General features: G+C 38.8%; 1 pseudogene; it reads right to left on the bottom strand.

Annotated features, from left to right (window-relative positions):
* Positions 1-5,992: 5,992 nt before the first annotated feature.
* Positions 5,993-16,289, bottom strand: LOC124107677 (F-actin-capping protein subunit alpha-1-like; annotated as a pseudogene).
* Positions 16,290-19,659: the final 3,370 nt, after the last annotated feature.

The following is a 19,659-nucleotide window of genomic DNA, read 5'->3' as shown; positions in this document are numbered from 1 at the left end:
GTGTACTTGGTGCCATGCAACACTGCAGAAGAGGGTGGTTCTCAGACTAGTCTACAGACCAATGATATCAGCAACACTTTGAATGTGGAAAAATGTAAATTCTCAAGCCCCACTCCAGACCAACGGACTCAGAAACTCAGGGACAGGACCAGGTAATCTGTTCTACCAGGTTCTCATTGGGATTCTTTTAGACCCTAAAGGTGAAGAAACACTGTCAGAGAGGATGAGTGTTCAGGATTCAGTGTATAACAGCTCAGTCTTGAACCTGGGCTGTGCCATCACATCTGTTTAAATGTAGACAAATTCCTAAATTTCAGTCTTTCTGGCTAATCTGGAAAAAGAAGATAACTTCCCACTGTCCATTGGACTAGAATCAATATTAGATGAAATAAAAAATAATTGAATAGCTCTTTAGTATAGTCTCTATAAAACAGACTTATTGAATCTTTACCTAAATGCTATGAATAAGGACTATGTGTATTTCCTGTGAAGCCATTCTTATATGCTCCTAAAATTCCTAAGGAAACTTTTTTTCCCAAATTATTCAAATGAAGAAAGCATTGATTTGTTGGTGGATCAAAAACATTCATAAATGAAAAATCTTTTCCTATTTTCATGTGAACGGATGACTTGCATTTAACGTGATCTATCTTGCTTAGTAACAGAAGTCAAATGGTTTTATTTTGATTTTAAAACACACTTGGATCTTTTTCTGTATCTCACAATTTAAAAACCAAAAAACTTGCTGAGTCTCTCTATTGAATATATTCATTTCTTTCCTCCATTTGGCCTTCTTTTAACAAAATTACTTAGGAGGGTGAATATTTGAAACAAATGAAATGTGTTCAGATAAATGTGAGATGAGTGGGAAAGAGGATAATAAGGCTAATAAAAACATGTGCCACTTTGGCATTTTTAAATTACTTGGCAATCAATTTGAGTACCTATTTGAAAATTCATTCATTATCCAGAATAGCTGAGGCTTCACAGGCTGCAGGTTTTATCCTCCTGGGTAAAACCTGGCTCTTGCCCACATGTTCACAATCATTTGGTGAGGTAGGACTTGGCAATCTGAAGTGAAGCAGGGGCCGATGGTGCAGTACAGTGGATCATCAGTGCTGGGATGGGTGGCTCAGGGTATCAGTGCCTCCCCTAGCTTCTCCTTTTCCAGGAGAATTTAAATGGATGCTAGTATGCTTTAGTACATATTGCTGCTACCTAATTCAATTTGTTAGAAATCTCTGTAGTCTCTTTCACCTATTTTATAAACTGTGCAATGACAAATTCAAGGTAATAGTTACTTTTTTTATGAGAAGCATTTTATGGAGAGCTTCAATTTATGAATCTTAAGAATATTGGTGAAATAATCAACTATATACTTGTGATAACTTTCTAGTTTTATATGTTTAAAAATAAAGATAGAAGAGATTAATTTAGAAATATTGTTTTTTTTTTTTTTAACCTAGATACATGTTGTTTTTCTAGAGTACAACACTTTCACTCCTGCTTTATTATAGAAGATACCATTTTGTTTAATTTTTCCTTTTCTTTTTTTTGGTACCAGGGATTGAACCCAGAGGGACTTAACCACTGAGCCACGTCCCCAGCTCCCCCCACCCCCTTTTTTAAAATTTGAGACAGGGTCTCACTGAGTTACTTAGGGCCTTACTGCTAATGCTGACTTTGAACTCACGATCCGATCCTCCTGCCTAAGCCTCCCAAGCCCCTGGGATTATAGTTGTGTGCCACTGCGCCCAGCTGAAGATATCATTTTGAATCCATGCGTGATGCTGTTAATGGACACCTTACTTCAGATTATAAGTTCCTACATGAATGACATTTTAATTTATCCTCAATGTATGGTGAGAACTGTACAATGTAGCCCCTCATCACATTGCTTTTGAAGTGATCTTTTAAACATTTATTTATAAAACATCTAACTAAATTGTGTAACATGTATTTCCCCCCTTTTAAAACCAATTCTGTCAGGTGATCATACATTACAAATTAACATTGATTGAGGTAATGTCAGGCTAATGTGTGTGACAGGAGACCATAACACATATCATATGTCGCCTCTCTTTTCCTATGCTTCCTAGCACCCCTGCAAGCAGATGAGGTTCCCTGAGGAGTTCTGTGAAACTTAAGAGGCAGCAATTGTATCCCTTCTCAGCTAAGGTAGGAAAAAAAGCATAGGTGCAAGTATGTTTCTAGTACCACTTTGACAAGCCCCCATTCCACACAGTGTGGTTATAAGATGGTGGGACCTCTACTGTCCTGGATTCCTGAGTGACCATGTGCAATTGGCATCTATAAACCCATGGGGCAGGGGCACAGAACAAGTGAGAAATAAACATGTTGTAATTCACCACAGGGACTTTGGGGATTATTTTGTTATCACAGAATGATCTTGCTTACCTTCACTAATTATACATCTTCTCTAAACAATGGAGAGAATGTTCTATCACATGAACTATTGTGTATTCTTGAATATAAAGTCACTCGCCTCGTATTAAGGGGCAGCATGAGAATATCCTTATATTTCGTGTATGTACCTTTTGCTCAAACTGGTTGTTTCTTTAAGTTCATGATAGGGTTCAGAATACACTACCCCTAGTATGGCAACTTGGCATTTGATAAAACAACAAGATCAAAGTCATGCTCTGCACTTTCGCCATCCTTATTCCCTGAAGCAGGCCACAAAACCTGGAAGGCATTTTTCAACTTTCTCCTGATATAGTCTGAATATCTCATATGAGAGGTGCCCACCCTGTACCTGGAGGAAAAGAGCACCTTACCACCAAAGACACAGGGAAACCAAGAGGAATCTGAACCAACAGGCCTTGCTGTGTTTCCTGCAGCTCATTGCCATCAGATCACCTTACCTTGGTTCCATCACGCTTACCCACAACTGTCTACTCTTCATCAAAACTAGCATAAAAACATACAAGTTTACCTGTTCCTTTGGATCTCCATCTCCAAAGGTGTCACTGTCACGTAAACTTATATTAAATATAATTGTATGTTTTTCTCTTGTTAATCTGTTTTTTTTTGTTATAGGGGCCTTAGTCATGAAGCTAGTGATGCTTCTGAAACTGTTACTAAAGCCATAATCTTCATTCTCCTAATAGCAGGGGGTTGAAGTAGGAGGCTTGGAAAAAAAAGCACATATCATCCCCTGAATCTTCCTCTGCAACTTTTCCCTTTGTAAAACACTTTCTTCAATTATAAAGCAAAGCCTGAAACATAATAATAAATGAAAGAAGGAAGACACAGAAGGACAGATATTGTATGATTCCACTTACATGAGGTACTTAAAATAGGTAAATTCATAGAGAGAGTAGAAGACAAGATACCAGGAGGTGAAAGGAGAGAATGAACAATTGGCTAATGGGCACAGGGCCTCTGAGATGATGAAGAATTCCTGGAAGTGGATAGTGGTGATGGTTGCACATTGTACTGAATGTTGCTGATTCATGAACTTACAAATGGTTAAAATGATAAATTATACGTGATGTAAGTTTACCACAATAAAAACAATCTCCAAAGACGAAAAAAAAAAAAAAACGTTCTAGTAGACACTAACCCAGGGAATCAAAGGATACTCATTTGGTCTTGCCAGATTATAAACTGCTTGAGGACAGGAACTTTATTTTGTCACTGTAAATATCACAGTGTCTGTTATAGTGTCTTGAACAGAGTAAGACTCAATGAATCAGGGCGGAATTGAATTAAATGATGGCCTACAGGATTTTTCAATTTTATTCATCCTTGGAGGAAGGGAATAAGTGAATTTTCTGATGGAATTCAGGGGAATGCTTTCAAAGGCTTGTTTTCTTGGAACAGTTTGTGTGGACTTGCCAGTGTTTGACTGCAGGCTGACTGCTTTAAAAGCTGGGGAAAAAGCCAGGCAAAGCAATAAGAGAGAATTGATAGGTTGAAGGGTGAGTGATCAGAATTCAATCTGATGTGTGGCTCTGGCAAAGGGATGTTCAAAGGTTAATAGCACAAAGATATTGGCTTTGAAAAAGAACATTCTCTGAAAGAATTCAAAAGGACACGGGAACAAACTTGATTGAAATTGATTGTACAGAATCTCCAATGTGTGAAGAGAGGAGACCAGGGGAAAGCACTTAGGATGGATAATGTTCCTCTTTCACTGCAGAAAACCAAGTGACAAAAGTAGCCCCTTTCAAACCAGCTGAACTTTTCCAAAATTTATTCAAAATGACTTTTAGAGTCTTTCCTTTGACATCAATGATATCTCTACATGCATAAAGAAGGCAAAGTTGTTTTTCCGGGAGCCTACACCCTTGGGAAAATACACTACAGAGTTTAGATTTTGCAGTGTAGACTGAAAAACTATTTTATAATTGGAACTTAATTGAATAATAAATTTCAAATTAGGTAATTTCTTACAAGTCATACACAAACATTCTTACTCTTAAAATTTTGCACAATGATGTAAGCACATTGAGTTCAAATGAAAAACTCCCTCCTCTCCTTTTTTTTTTTTTTAAAGAACAAGCTGAATAATATATTTCTACTGGACTATCGGATACAGAAGATACTGTGATGTGGATGGATAGTATGAATGACAAATAAAACAAATATATTTTATTTGAAATAAAAATGCTTATACAGCTTTCTGTTGGAAACAAACTCTGGCTTGACTGTATTACTAAGCAAAGACAAAGCTGAAGCACAAACATCCTTCTTGTTTGATATGTATTTGGAGTCAGGTAGGAAGACACTGCTTGGTTTTACAAATACTGACCTTCCCTTAAGGCCTGGTCATAGAAGTGTAAACAATGTAAGTGAATCCACCATTACCAGTTGTCCTATCATATCTAGGTTACTGATGTATACTGGGACCACTCATATCTGCCAATATACCTGGGGAGGGCTGCTGCACCACAGTTATATTTGATTTCTTGGCAGGAAGGGCTGAAGAAGAGTAATTCCGAACAAGTTTTACATCTTATTTAGAAGAATACACTAATATTCCCTTAAACGACAGCTTATAATAAAAATATGCTGTCTGGAAGTTATCTTTTCATTTTGTTTCATCTTTAGTTTTTGTGATTACAGAGTTTTTAGTACAATCCTGCCACAAAGTATTCAAGAATGAGATACCTATTATTCCTTTAGCACTTGGATTTTTCAAGCTTTATACTCTACTACAGGTACAGTATGTTAGCTTTTCTCGAATACCTAAAAAATAATAAATGGATAAAACTTGTCTAAAAAGGCAGATGTCTATAACTATAACAGTGCTAAATGGGAAGGAGACATTGCGGGAATGATAAAAGCAAATGTGTTCATGTGCAGGGAATGTGGTTCAAGACCTTGGATTTAAAAACGAGTTTCCTAGAGAAGCCAGCTATCATGGAATTTTCAGAAAACTCCTTTTGCCATCCCAAAATAAACCTGAAAAGCCTCAATCTGAAATTTTGAACATTACAGTTATGGGATGTTATAAATGACGATCAAAGCAGTTGAGGGAGAAGGATGAAAGCGTTTTCCATTTAGCTAAGAGTTGTAGAATAGCCTCCTTAGCTGTTGGTGAATCAGCAAAAAGCATCAAAATAACAGAAATGCCTTGGTGCACGGGTAAAAAAAAAAGTACTGTGCATATTCTCTATCTAAATCAGTAACAGGACTTCATGCTAAGAAAATTTTTCTCAACAGTAAAATGACTCAGGATAGATTGATCTCTCCCAAACACTAAATGCAGCAGGATCAACAATAAAAACAAAAACAAAATAAAAAGAAAAAATCATTTACAAATAGATATAGTGACAGCAGAAAAGTACAAGGCAGAGAACATAAAAAGATTGAGACAATGCTATAGGTTCAACAGTGGCTAAAAAATCTGTTACCTTTGAAAGCCCTAACAAAATATCACTCTTATTTATAAATCATTTACTTATTACATAACCACATGTTGAATCCTTTTCTTTCTATGTATGAAAGAATCCTACATCAGCCTTTAAGCAGTCTGCATTTCTTTGCCAGTCTGGTAGCTGAGTTGGTTGCCATAGATTTTGGTGTCGGTAACTGGAAGCTGCAGGCTCAAGGCCCTGAGTGTGGTTTCTGATGTTGTTTGATAGTTTTCATTAATTGCTATCTGATACCCTTTTTCTGCACTCTTTATGATTTTAATAAACTCCTTGACAGTTACTGTACCTTGTATATCTCTGTGACTAACCAACTGAACATTGCCATCTTCCTGAGACTGAACCTGCATTTTGAGTCCCCAGCCACCTGGGTTATAGGTGGTGTGATAGGGAACTTCCACTCTGATCTCCAACAATCATTCCAGAAATTTTTAGGCTGAAATTGATGACTTTCTAGGCTGAAACTGGTGACTTTCAATACATGCAAGAATAGTCTGTTGTCCATCTACAGTTTCAGTGCAAACAGTACAGAAGCACAGGATTCTCTCCAACACTTCAAACCTCCATCTACTTCCTTTGATTGAGGGTCATTTGCTTCTTTCCTAAGTGGTCAAACAAAGGAAATTTTGTTTCTCAGATCTAGAAATCTGCTGTTACCCAGGTTGGCATGCTCTGTCATTAAAAGCTGATCTTCATATCCTGTCTTTTCAGGTTTGAATGGATTCGTGTTATACCGACAAGTGCATGTGCTTCTCCTCCATGAGATTGTCCTTATTAAGCAGTGCACAGACATCATTGACTATTTCATTAAACTTCCTTGGGGTGCATGATGAATTTAGCAGCTATGGATATCTTCTCCTCATCCGACAACCCTTGATCCTCCAAGTTGGACGTCTTGGACTGTCTTCTACCCTGTTAATTCTTCTTCTTTTTTTTTTAATGGAGGTGTCCACTGGTAAGATTTGGAGTGTATTCTTACAGATGATTATCTTATGTGTAAATATATAAATGGATTTTATTTATTTATTTGACACAAACTGTATCAAACTTTGCCTTTTCCTGAAACCCCACCTTTTATATTTTTTATTTTTTTTACTAGAGATTGAATGTAGGGGCACTTAGATACTGAGCCATACTCCTAGAGCTTTTTTCTTTTATTTTCTTTCTTTCTTTTTTTTTTAAATTTTGAAGCAGGGTCTCCATAAATTGCTTAAGAGCCTCTTTTAGTTGCTGAGGCTGACTTTGAACTTGCCGTCCTCCTGCCTCAGCCTCCTGGGCTGCTAGGATTACAGGTGTGCACTATCATGCCCAGCTGAAACCCACTTTTTGTTGGCGTCCTTTAAAAGTGTTTAAAGTAAGGAAAAGAGTAAGAACATCATCTGCATGACTAAAAACCCAATGTCTGTATAATAAGAAACTGAGTATACTTGGCTATTTAAAAGGATGAAATTCTATTAGATGATTTTCAAACTTTCCATGTAAAAGATATGGAAATTTTGTGATCATAAAGTAATTGTAAAATTTCTACACACCGCACATTAAAAAGTTTCACCACTTTGAAGTCACATCTTTATGTATAACATCATGAGTGAGGCAACTTGCTTGTTTTTCTTTGGCTAATGCCTTAAGAAATTTACCTTTTTGTTAAGTATAAAATTTGGCATTTTCTTTCATCCTTTGTTTTGTGAAGTGAGGAATCACAGTTAGTTGAATTAATTGGCCAATCTAGAACATGCATAATATTGAAGTCAGATATTTTGAAGCTCTAAAACAGTTAAATTGTTTAAATTTAAAAGACAATTAAATTAGCTGCAGAATTTTCATTTAAGTCATAACTCTTGAATTAGAGCCAGGTTATACCTGTGTTGCAGTGGGTATGGAAAAGAGGTGTTTCCTTCTGAGTTATTTTCTAATTAATTGCTATGTTACAGATTTAAAAATATTTAGTTAGTTCTATAGATACTTGTGTTTAATTTGACAAAACCAGGCACTTCAGGTTGTTTCTTGTTTTGTTTGAGAAAGGCATTCTGAGAGTTTGAACTACAGAAAACAGACAGCTCTGCTAGGCTATTCTCAGCCACAGGAGGCCTTCTCTACCTAATGTCATGGAGGCTCTAACAGGGTTCCTTGCCTCCTTGGTTCTCAGTCTCCCCAGAGTTCAAAGGGCTGAATGGAGGTGAGGACAGCCAGCTATGGCTCTGGGAACTGGACTCTAAAACTGATACCGTGTCAGCTGAATATTCTGTGAAAGGATCATCTGCATCTGGCAAAATATAAAATTGACAATCAATTTCAGTTTTGTTGCCTTCCTCTTTCTTGCTTCCTGTGATTCTGATATAGGTGGTTGGCAACATACAGTGTTTCATTCATCAAAAAATATTGGGGGGCTGGGATTGTGGCTCAGTGGTAGAGCGCTTGCCTCACATGTGCAAGGCCCGGGGTTCGATCCTCAACACCACATAAAAATAAATAAATAAAAAAGGTATCGTGTCCAACTATAACTAAAAAATAAATATTAAAAAAAGTATTAGTTGCTAATAATGAAGAGGATGGTCATTTTTTGGGGTGTGTATATGGCTATTTTTAATTATTTTAAAGTTAGACCGTATCCACCAGCATTTACTAAATGACTTCTTTGTGTAAACAACTCAGCATTTATTTCCAGTTTTTCTGACCAGGGATAAACACATGTTTTATATCCTTAGCTTTGAACTTCAGCAGAACCAGGTAAGCAAAGAGATTTGAACATGACAGGTGATTGAGTGGTTTTTTTTTTTTTTTTTGTCCTTTAGCTGGACTACCTGAGACCAAAGGAGCTGATTCTTGAAGAGCTGATTTAAAGCTGTCAAGGTGTATGAGGCCATACTGAAAGGCAGATTAAGCAAAGCAAGTAAACCTGTTAATGATCTCTGCATCTGGTGTTTTATAGCTTCTATAATGTATCTAATGGCTTTAGTTGCCATGAGCTACAGTCTGAAGGATGATGGCAAAACCAACTTGACTGGAAAAAGATGGATTCTGCATTCAACCAAGTGGGTCTGGAAATGTCTGAAAATGCAAATGACTACTCCCTTTGTTAATGAGGTTGCTATTTTTAAAGATACACACTAATGCAACCAAGCTGCTTCATAGTACAAGGTGACTTCTTTGCCATTGCTCCTTCTCATCATTTTTTCTTTTTATCACTCTTTTCCTCGTACACATTTTATTTTCTTCCTTCATGGAACATGTTTTATACTGTTGAATCTTATGATTTTGTCACCTATTAAAATTAAATGAAATAAAATAGAAAATAAAGTTGAGGGTTAATTATTAAATCACTAAATTACCTTAAATTCCACTAAATTGCAATACAATAGTAATTCTATTCATATTGTCTCCTAAGAAAATGTCCCCAGATTGGTGCAATATTGCTGATGGCTGCTCAGGTTATGGACCTTCTGCAATGGAGTAGCTTTCAAACTCTCTGATCCTCAATCCACAGGTGCTTCTAATGCCGATTTCAACTGGCATTTGTCCAGAGCTAAAAGTACAAATTTTATCTAGAGCCCAACACTATTTTGACAATATCATTTTCAATATTGTGACTTTTTAGCATAGGTTTTAATTGGAAAGCCAATTACTTTAAAAACTATTCTGCTCCTGCCCTTTAACATGATTTCTATCAAAAGAGTCCTGTATTTTTAGAAGATTATAATGATTATTATGATTCATCACTGTCAAAAAGATCCAGAGTGTCTCAAGGAGAGTGAGGGTAACTCCAGGGGACTCACAGGATGTCTACAGAGCCTCGCCAGACTGGAGCTTGAAGGTCTGTTCTTGGGGTTAAACGGTTGAAATGACAAAAGAAAAGTGGTGAAGGGAAGAAGAGACAATTTTGTAAACAGAGTAAGATTGAAAATGACAACTGACTCCAGCAGTTTTTTTTTTTTTAAATAGGATTATAGTTTGTGTTACCTTTTCATTTTTTTAAAAAAATAATGTTTGGAGGGAAAGCAATAAACTAAAAGGAAAGAAAGAAGAAATGATGCATGCAGGATGCTGTGGGTCAGCAGTATGAGAGGTAGACACAGGCTTCCTACTTTTGGTAACCTATGAGTTGATAAAGGAGAGATTTACCAATTGCAATCATTCATATTTTATTTTTAAGTATCCATGACCTTTAGGAGCATCATTTTTATATAATTAAATCTGAATGTAGAAAGAAGTTTTGAATTTTCAGAAAATTGTAGCTTAAATTTACATTGCATTTTAATACTTTGGCATTCACAGTTTATTAGAGGTTCTCAAATATATTCTTATGCCTGATATTCATTATTTTCTATGTATGGTATAATTAACAAGAGTATAGTTTTCCTTTCCCTCAATAGTATTTTTTTTCAATCAGTTAATATTATTTGACACTTACTTACATCTTTCAGACTCAAGTAGTTATCGTATTTCTTATCACTCAACATCAAACCCAGTTACATATTCAAGAGACTTTTTGAAACTGGTCTCCATCTGTTATACATACCCTCACTTGGCTGCGTCAATTTAATTTGTTATTTATGGATCTTTCTCTTCATTCATAATCATTTTGGTTTTTTTTTTCCTCTGTCAAAGGCTGACATTTTTATATTGGCATGTGGAATTAAAATATCTAAAATGTGGGTATTAGATTTTCCTTTGTGGTTAGAAAAGTGGTGGAGTTGGAATTCTATTTATTCTGCCATTGATTCTGATGAAAACCGAAGCGCTGGGGCCCCTGCTCTAGACAAAAGAATGCCCACTGCTAGTCCAGTCAGAGCAGTTCTAGAACCCTCCTGAGGCGGTCTTCCGGGAGGGTGTTTGCATGAGGACTGAGGTGACTTCTTGGGAGAGTTCATTCAAAGGGAAGAAGAATTTGAATACTGCCTAGAATCTTCCTGTTCGCACTGTGTCCTCCTCAGCCCGTGGGTATGTATCTGCTTCTTTGATAGTAGAGGAGAGGTTCCAATAGCAGGGAAATCCATGGCCACAGATCACCATATAGTTTTGCACCTTGGTGGACCTGTGAGAAGTGGTGGAAGTGCTTTTGGACATCATTGGGTTTGCATAATTGAAGTGGCTCTGTCTGGTGGTTACTGTGGCTGAAGTGGTAGTTGTGTGGTGGTGAATAGGACCTCATCCTCAACCTTGCGAGAAGATGCCCTGGCGTCTTCCAGAAATAATATGGGAGACTATGTAGGAGGCAGAGGTATCGAAGAGGAGCAGATAAGAGTTTGGAGTAGAATACTAGTTAAGATGAATTTACTGTCCTGAAAAAGATATTCTTTAGGTACCATCCATTTCTTAGTATGGATGGTAGGTTGGGTTGATTTACACTGGCCTGAACGTTAGAGAGATTTCTGAATAGGAATCTCTTAGGAACTGGTTTCAGTGAATGAGATAAACCTAGTTAACACTAGCTTTAGTGCTAGACCACCAAAGTTTTAAGAGTTTATCAACAGCTTACATTTCCAACAAGGAGTGGTAGCCCATTCTTAGAGTGGGTTCAGTGGGCGCAGTGGTGAACTCCCCAGTGGCTACAGAAGAGCAATGTGGTTTTCTCAAAGGGGAAGTCAGTTCACCAGACCTAGAGCATACACGGGGTTTCCCACTGAGCAGAACTGTAGGCAGGAACCATGAAAGGCTCTCTAGGGACATACAGGAGACATGGCAAATAAAATAAAATAAATAAGTAAATAAAATAGCTTCTAAATTTTTACAGACCAAAAGCACATAGGATCTTTTTAAGTGCAGATTTTTCTTTTCTCACTTCACTACTGAATTTCTCAGCTATTAAAACAACAACAACAACAACCCTCAATTTTATATCCATGGGAAAAGGTATTTAGAGCTCCAAACATTTGATGAATAAATAAATAGCTGTTGATCCCTGAGGGTCTCTTCCACATTGTGAGAGATGAAATCACAAGAGGCCCATCTTTGCTGCCTGCTTTGTGCTCATAAAGTTTCTCCTCCTCAGAAGGAATGTTTTATACTGACTGGTTTATCTGCTACTGTGTTTGAAGCTAGGAGTTCCAGTAGATGTGGTGCAATCTATTCCAGTGCTGTTACTCTAGTGTTTTTTTCCCTAGTAAAATCCAGCTTCTGTGTACGCCTAACCTTCAGGGCCCAGATGTTCTTTTCACCCCACTAGGGAGGGATTTGGAATTTTGGTCACATTTTGGATATTTTCTTCATGTGACCTAGAATGTGAGGAAAAAGCAAAATCTACCCTAACATTACGCACTCACTTATTGAAAAACAATAGAAGCTGAGAAAAGTTTTGTCAAAAAGTTGGCCACTCAACAATTGATTTTTTGTGTAGTCTTAGTCTTTCTACTCTTACTCATTCATTCATTCTACAAGTGTGTGTGTGTGTGTGTGTGTGTGTGTGTGTGTGTTGGGGGAGAAGTTATAACTGGAAACAAGGAAGACATGGTCTCTGCTCTCTGGAGCTCTTAGACTTGCAAGCTAGGGCGACCATTGAGGACTTTGAAAAGGGGCAACTTGGCATGCGCTGGAAGCTCAATGCTAAGTCACTTAGCTCAACCTGTCTCAAACTAAACTTTTCATTTCCCTTCCTATAGTTGCTCCCTCTGCTGTCCTCTGTTATTGTAGTTTTATTTCTCAGGGAGCAAAATCTTCAAGCCACCTTTGATTCTGCTCTCTTCCCTATCCCAGAATCTCACCAGTCACCAGATCCTATAATTTGGAAAAGTGTCTCAGTGTAGTGCTATCAGGAGGTGCTGAAACCTTTAGGAGTGGAGCTTTGTGGAAGATTTTTAGGTCATTTGGGGCATGCTCTTGAAGGAAAGTTCTTTTACTTTTGTTTCCTGACCATGAGATGAGCAGTTTTCTCCTGCATATGCTCTCTACCATTGCCATCCATTACCCCCACCAGAGGCCCAAAACGATGGGCCCACATGATGGACTGGGACCTCCACAGGTGTGAGCTAAATGAAAACTGCCGCAGTCTGGCTGGGCACACAATCACGAGCCACCACACAGCTTGTAGATTCAAACAGCAACTCTTTATTCTCGAACTGTCACTGGCACTTACACACACGTTCTGGGGGAATTCACGTTCTGGGCCCAAATCACGTTCTGGGCAAAATCCCAAAATACTCTCTGACTCCCAGGAGAACTCAAGGAGAACTCAAGGAGCAGGCGCGCCTGAGGCAGCAGGATACGCCCTATTCCCAGCAGGGTACACCTTAAACCTGGAACTGCCCTAAACCCTGATTGTCCTAAATCAGGAACGCCCTAAACCCCCGATCCGCCCTGGTCCTTGAGCAAGGTCACCTTACATGCAATGACACTGCAAATGACCTGGGTCATGCCATGCGTCATTCTTACTTAGCAATGGCCCTCAGCAGAAAACCTTTCCTCTTTATAAGTTAATTTGTTCAAGTATTTTGTTATAGTGATAGAAGGCTAATTAACACACTAGACATATTCATTTTTATTAAGATATGACAATTTAGTCAACAAATAATTTTGGTATTTATCATATATAAAATTTTCTTCATAGGAAACATTGTTATATTCTTTCATTTCTGTGAGAAGTACTTAGTTTTTTTGAAGGTTACCATGTACTAGGCACCATTTTAGGGGGCGTAAATATATTATTTGATCCTTGTGGCAACACTCAGACACCCTTCTGATCCCCCTTTTACAGGTGAAGGGACTTATTTTTATTTTTATTCTTATTTTTTTTTTTTTACTTGTTCTAATTAGTTATACATGACAGTACAATGCCTTTTGATATATCATACATAAATGGAATATAACTTCTCATTCTTCAGATTGTACATGATGTGGAGTTACACAGGTCATGTAACCATATATGTACAAGGGGAAATAATGTCTGATTCATTCTACTATCATTCCTACCCCCCTTCTACCTCCCTTCCTTTCACTCCCCTCTGTCTAGTCAAAAGTACCTCTATTCTTCCCTAGCACCCCTCCCCCCTTATTGTAAATTAATATCCACATATTAGGGAAAATACTCGGCCTTTGGTTTTTTTGGAATTAGTTTATTTCACTCAGCATGATATCCTCAAGTTTCATCCATTTACTGGCAAATGCCATAATTTCATTTTTCTTTAAGGCTGAGTAATATTCCATTGTATAGATATACCACAGTTTTCTTTATCCATTCATCCATTGAAGGGCACATAGGTTTGTTCCATAGTTTAACTATTGTGAATTGAGCTGCTATAAACATTTATGTGGTTGCGTGAATGTAGGATACTGATTTTACCTCCTTTGGGTATATGCCAAAGTGGGATAACTGGGTCAAATGGTAGTTTCACTTCAGTTTTTCTGAGGAATCTTCATACTTCTTTCCATAGTGGTTGTACCAATTTGTAGTCCCACAGCTATGTATATGTGTACCTTTGCCCCTCATGCTTGCCAACATTTATTGTTGCTTATGTTCTTGATAATTGACCTTATGACTAGAATGAGATGGAATCTTAGTGTAGTTTTGATTTGAGTTTCTCTAATTGCTAGAGATGTGGAACATTTTTTCAAATATGTGTTGATCAGTTGTAGTTCCTGTTCTGTGACGTGTCTGTTCTATTCTTTAGCCCATTTATTAATTGATTGATTTGGTGTTTTTGTGTTAGGTTTTCTGAGACATTTTTATATCCTGGGAATTAATGCTCTATCTGAGGTACTGGTGGTAAAGATTTTTTCCCATTCTGTAGGTTCTCTATTCATGTTCTTGATAGTTTCCTTTGCTGAGAAGAAGCTTTTTAGTTTGAATCCATCCCATTTATGGATTCTTGATTTTACTTCTTCGGGAGTCTTGTAAAGGAAGTCAGTTCCTAAGCCAACATGGTGGAGATTTGGGCCTACTCTTCCTTCTATTAACGCCCATTTAGAGGGCCCACTGATGAGATGCTGAGGCAGATCTTGCTGGCAATATTCCACATCCCTCATTGTGTTCTTCACATTGTTCCAGTCAAACCACAAAATACTGGGCTGGCCATGTGCCCCAGGAAGCAGCCCACAGTCAAGCAAATCCTTTAGCACCTATGGTTGAGACAGGGTGAGCAGCATGATTCTAGTGAGGCACTCCTCAAGTACCCAGACACCAAAATAATGACAATGCTGTTTGATAAGGGTTATGACCCATACAAGACCTGGGTGTCCCTGGTCAAGATAAAGTTCAGTACAGCCATGGCAACCTACTTGATCCTCCAGCACCAGAAAAGCCAGGGGCCAGGCTGCATGTTCCAGGGTTATGACTTGCCCCACACCCATGGATCTTTCGCATTCCCCTGTCCTCCAAAAGAGGAGCCCCAGTGAGCCTGCCCTCCACACCCTCCCTTTGCCCTGTGAGCCTCCAGTGCCTGGGGACCCCAAATAGTCAGGGCAGAAGAGCATCAAAAGGACCAGCCTGCCTGCCATCTACCTCTGCTGCCTGCCTGCAAGGACCCCCACACCTGATGTAGCCTCCAAGCCTGACTCTGGGTAACCCCATGACAACAGAAAGCTCTGGAAGCGGGTGACTGGGAGGATTGCTACCTGTGTCTGACAACTGTGCTGCTGCCTGCCACCTGTCAGCAGTAAGGTGGCTCCAATGTAAGAGGGCAGAAATGTGCCAGATTCCTAAACAATGTGGCTCCAATGAGGGGACAGCTGACACAGACAAACCAGTGGACAGCCAGAGCACCCTGTGCTCTGTGGATCCTGACACCTTGTGTGGACATGGGTCATGTGGACTCTAAACAGCTGCAGCAGCAAGATGTGCCAGCGACCTCAGGTCCCTCTGCACGGGTTCAAGCAGAGACCATTTGTTCATCTCCAGGGACACCAGGAGTCTCCTCTGCCTCCACCTGCAGAAGACACCAGAGACTGTTGTCCCTGGGACACTTCCCTCTGCCCTGTTCCTCTGTCCTTTCTCCCACTCTTCTGAGATGGTTCTTAATTTGTATAGTATGATAAAATTCTTATTCCAAAGATTAAAAAGTAAGCTGATTAATAACAAGGAGGGACCTCAGGGTGAAGGCAGGAGCCCACCAGCCATCCTCCAAGGCCTGGACCACTGTTCCTCCCGCTCCAGTGGACACAGAGACTCACTCACCTTCAGCCAGAATAGCTGGGGACTCTGTAGAGCCAGTGTAGGTGGTCACTCACCTTGAGCCAGTGTAGAGCGTTCACTTGGTCTGGCCTAGTGCTGACAGACTCACTCCCTCTGACCTAGTGTAGATGGAGACCTCTCCCCCCACCCCCCCCGGAGCCAGTGTAGACATGATTTACTCTTAGCTGATGATCTTGGCCAGAAGGAATCCCTCCCTCTGGTATGTGGATCTGGGGGTTGGTGATGGCCTCTGTTGGAGAAATCATATCTGAGAAGGCATGGGAGACCATCGTGTTCTATGGCACTCTCTTCATGATACTGTGTTCAGAGAAGGAGGATGTGGGCCAGTGGGGTATGAACTGACTTTTAAAAACCATTTAAAATATGTATTTCTGCTGCATTCTATATCTTCAGATTGCTGTGCAATCACCACCACTGAGCATCTCTAGAAATTTCCATTGTCTTATATTTAAACTCTGTTGCAATTAATAAATCCCTCCCCACTTCCCCACTCTTCTAGCCACAGGTAATCTCTATTTTCTGTCTATGTGAATTTGACTATTCTAGGTAGCTTGTATATGTGGAGTTATATAATATTTGCCCTTTTGCTTCTAAATTATTCCACTTAGAATGAAGTTTTTAAGGCTCATCAGTATTGTCTCATGTTAATCATACAATAAGTTGTTTTAAACTATAGTCACTGTATTGTATAACAGATCTAGTGAAATCATTCCTCCTCTCCCAAGTGAAGTTTTGTATCCTTTGACCTAAATTTCCCAATCCTTGCAGCCTTCCTAGCCCTCATCCTGGTAACCACTCTTCATTTTTCTGTTTCTATGATTTCAGTTTTCTAAAATTCCACATAAATGGGGTCTTGTCAACTTTGTCTTTGTGTGCATTTTACTTGGAGAATTCAAACAGTCAATGTTATTTACTTTGCCCTTTGTCTCTGTTGAGTATGTTTACTGGCCCTCGTTATTACCACAGAATTTACAGTGCTTAAAATTTAATACGACTGTTAGGATTTTCCTCTTGATTTAGTATTCTCTCCATGTAGAATGTGACTTACAAGTGACTGTTAAAGCCTGTTGAATTGTTTTGTTACTGTGAATCTATTAACCTATTGATTCAACAAATATTTATCAAGCACTTAATATCATATGCAAGGTATTTTGGATGCTTTATGTATGCAAAGGTGAAATATTAAAGGATGAATAATAGTGTACAAATCAGAATAATAATCCATGTTGGGAGAATATATATCCCAGGAAAGGAAAGAGTTATTTCCACAGGATATAATTTCTTTTTCAAAGTCACTAAAGAGAATATATATCTAAAAAGGAAGAAAGATAAGGTAAGAATGAGAAATAAAGAGAACAAAGGGAAGATGGTGGTACTAGAGAAAAACTGAGGATAGGGGCAGCACCACTTAAGAACTAAAAAGAATAGCAAGGAAGGGAAGAGATGGGACAAAAAATAGTCATTCCCAGGAGGTTAAGCTTGAAAAAACCATAGAGTATTCAAAACTGAAAGAAACACAGAAATAGCTATGGAAAGCTACAATACCAATCTAAAATATGAAGAAACGGTGAATTGAATAATGGACAAAATTAAAGGAAGAGTGAAAGAGAGAACAACAGAGATTGGCTGTTAGCTGAAGAAAAGAGAATCCGGGAAACAGGTAGGTAGCAAAAAAAATTTATATATATATATATATATATATATATATATATATATATATATATATATACACACACACACACACGTATATAGTAACAAAAATAATACAAAATAAGACTAAAATATACTAATCAAACCTACTAGTTCACAAAAAACTAATCTGTGTAAAAGAATTGGCTTAAAAAATGCTAGAATTGAGAAAAAATACGAAAATATATAAATGTCCACCTACCATCAAGGCCACAATTAAAAAGAGAAAAAGAATTAAAAAGAAAAAAGTAAAACAGAAAAAAGAAAAAAAAGAAGAGGAAAAAAAATCTTGATGAAAAGTTGAAGAATTCTTTCCATTGGATTTCAAAAGGTGAGAACGTCTCTTCTCAGCAGTTTTAGGCGGGGTCATCTGGAGCGTTATGCTCCCTTCTGGATTGCTAGAATGAGGGAAGTAATCCCATAGGTGGAATTCCTGGAGGCAGTGTTTAGGCTTTGTGGGCTCTAGGCTCTTCACTGAATGCCAATTTGTCTGGAGATTCTAAATCAGCATACCTCCAGTGCCCAGTACTTGTTGGTCCACGCTGGAAAGACTGTACCCCAGGGGTCTCCCCTGGGTTCCACTTGTGTGGTGGAGGAGCCAATTCTTAGTGCCCTATGTCACTTGGTGACCCCATATGTCCTGTACTTGTGTTCAGTCTGCAAACAATCCCTCCTGCCCTCCCCTCCCCACTTACAAGTTCCCAGCTGGATGCCTCTCTTCCAGCAGGTCCAGTTGGACTGGACGTGGAGCCAGGTGAGTTTCTGCAACCAGTTGTACCTTGTGTAAACCTGTCTCCCCATTTGATTTTTCTCCTGGTCACTTAAGCACACTCTGTGTCATGTAGTGCGTGTTTCCTGGACCTGAATTTCAGACCAAGCTTGGGTGTGCCAGGAGTCTGCTCTCTCAGGTATCCACTCATGTGCTAAGGCTGCAAAACGGTTCCTTCCTTTATCATCCACAAGCCACCTGGAGAGATGGTGGTTTATTTACCTAAACACAGATATCGTGCAATGCGTCTTTTCAGGTTTGTTGGGCAAACCTGAAACACTCTGTACCCAGACATGCCTCAGGCCTCCCCAAAATATGGGCTCCTTAATTCCCTCTACTATATTCATGTAGGCATGTAGGGACCTCTCTGGCTGGTGCTTTCACTAGGGCCTTGGTAGCGGCTGTGCCTTGGGGAACTTTTCCTTATTTTAATATATCTAATCTCCTATGTCCCTGGTCTGCTTTGAGTGTCCAGTTTTAAATTCTAGTAAACCCCCTGCACACACACTTTTTTTTTTTTTTTTGCAGAGAAGGTGCCTGTCTGTATTCTTGGCTTCCTGCCCCAGAGTAGCCAGGAATGTGACTTCCTCTATTCTACTATCTTGAAAAATAAGTGAAGGTATTTAAGCAAAGAAGAATGACTTTTGTTATTTCATATGCAAGTACATATAAAAATATATAAATATTTCCAAGTTCACCAGTTAGTAAATAGAAGAGTTCGGTTTTGAAACTAAGTGGTCTAACTCTAGAATCTTACTTACCATGCAATACTGTTTTCCCCGTGCCTTGGTCATATCTTGTTAAGACCTTCTTATTCAGAGACTGATGTTTTATGCAAGAACTCCTAAGGCGAAGGAATAGGGTTCTGAAGTTCTGCTATTCCAGGATTGCCAATAGTGGACTCCATGGTTCCTCTCCAGAGCCACCTAGTGGGCCAAATTCACCTATGCACTGTGGCATTGGAGTCTATGCCCTGTGTGTAGAACGCAGCAGAATTCATATCCAGTGGGGAAAATTGGACTCTTGCAAAAGAGTTTGAGGTATTCAAATATGCATCTGAAAGTTCCCCTAACTTTTCTTTTAATATGTATTTTTTTTAGTTGTAGGTGGATGCAATACCTTTATTTTATTTTTATGTGGTGCTGAGGATCTAACCCAGTGCTTCACACGTGCCAGGCGAG

This window comes from Marmota monax, unplaced genomic scaffold, assembly GCF_021218885.2.
Source record: "Marmota monax isolate L192 unplaced genomic scaffold, Marmota_monax_Labrador192_F-V1.1 WCK01_AAM20220418_F8-fsc00097, whole genome shotgun sequence".
NCBI classification, from domain to species: Eukaryota; Metazoa; Chordata; class Mammalia; order Rodentia; family Sciuridae; genus Marmota; species Marmota monax.
This window is presented reverse-complemented; position numbering and strand designations above follow the sequence as displayed.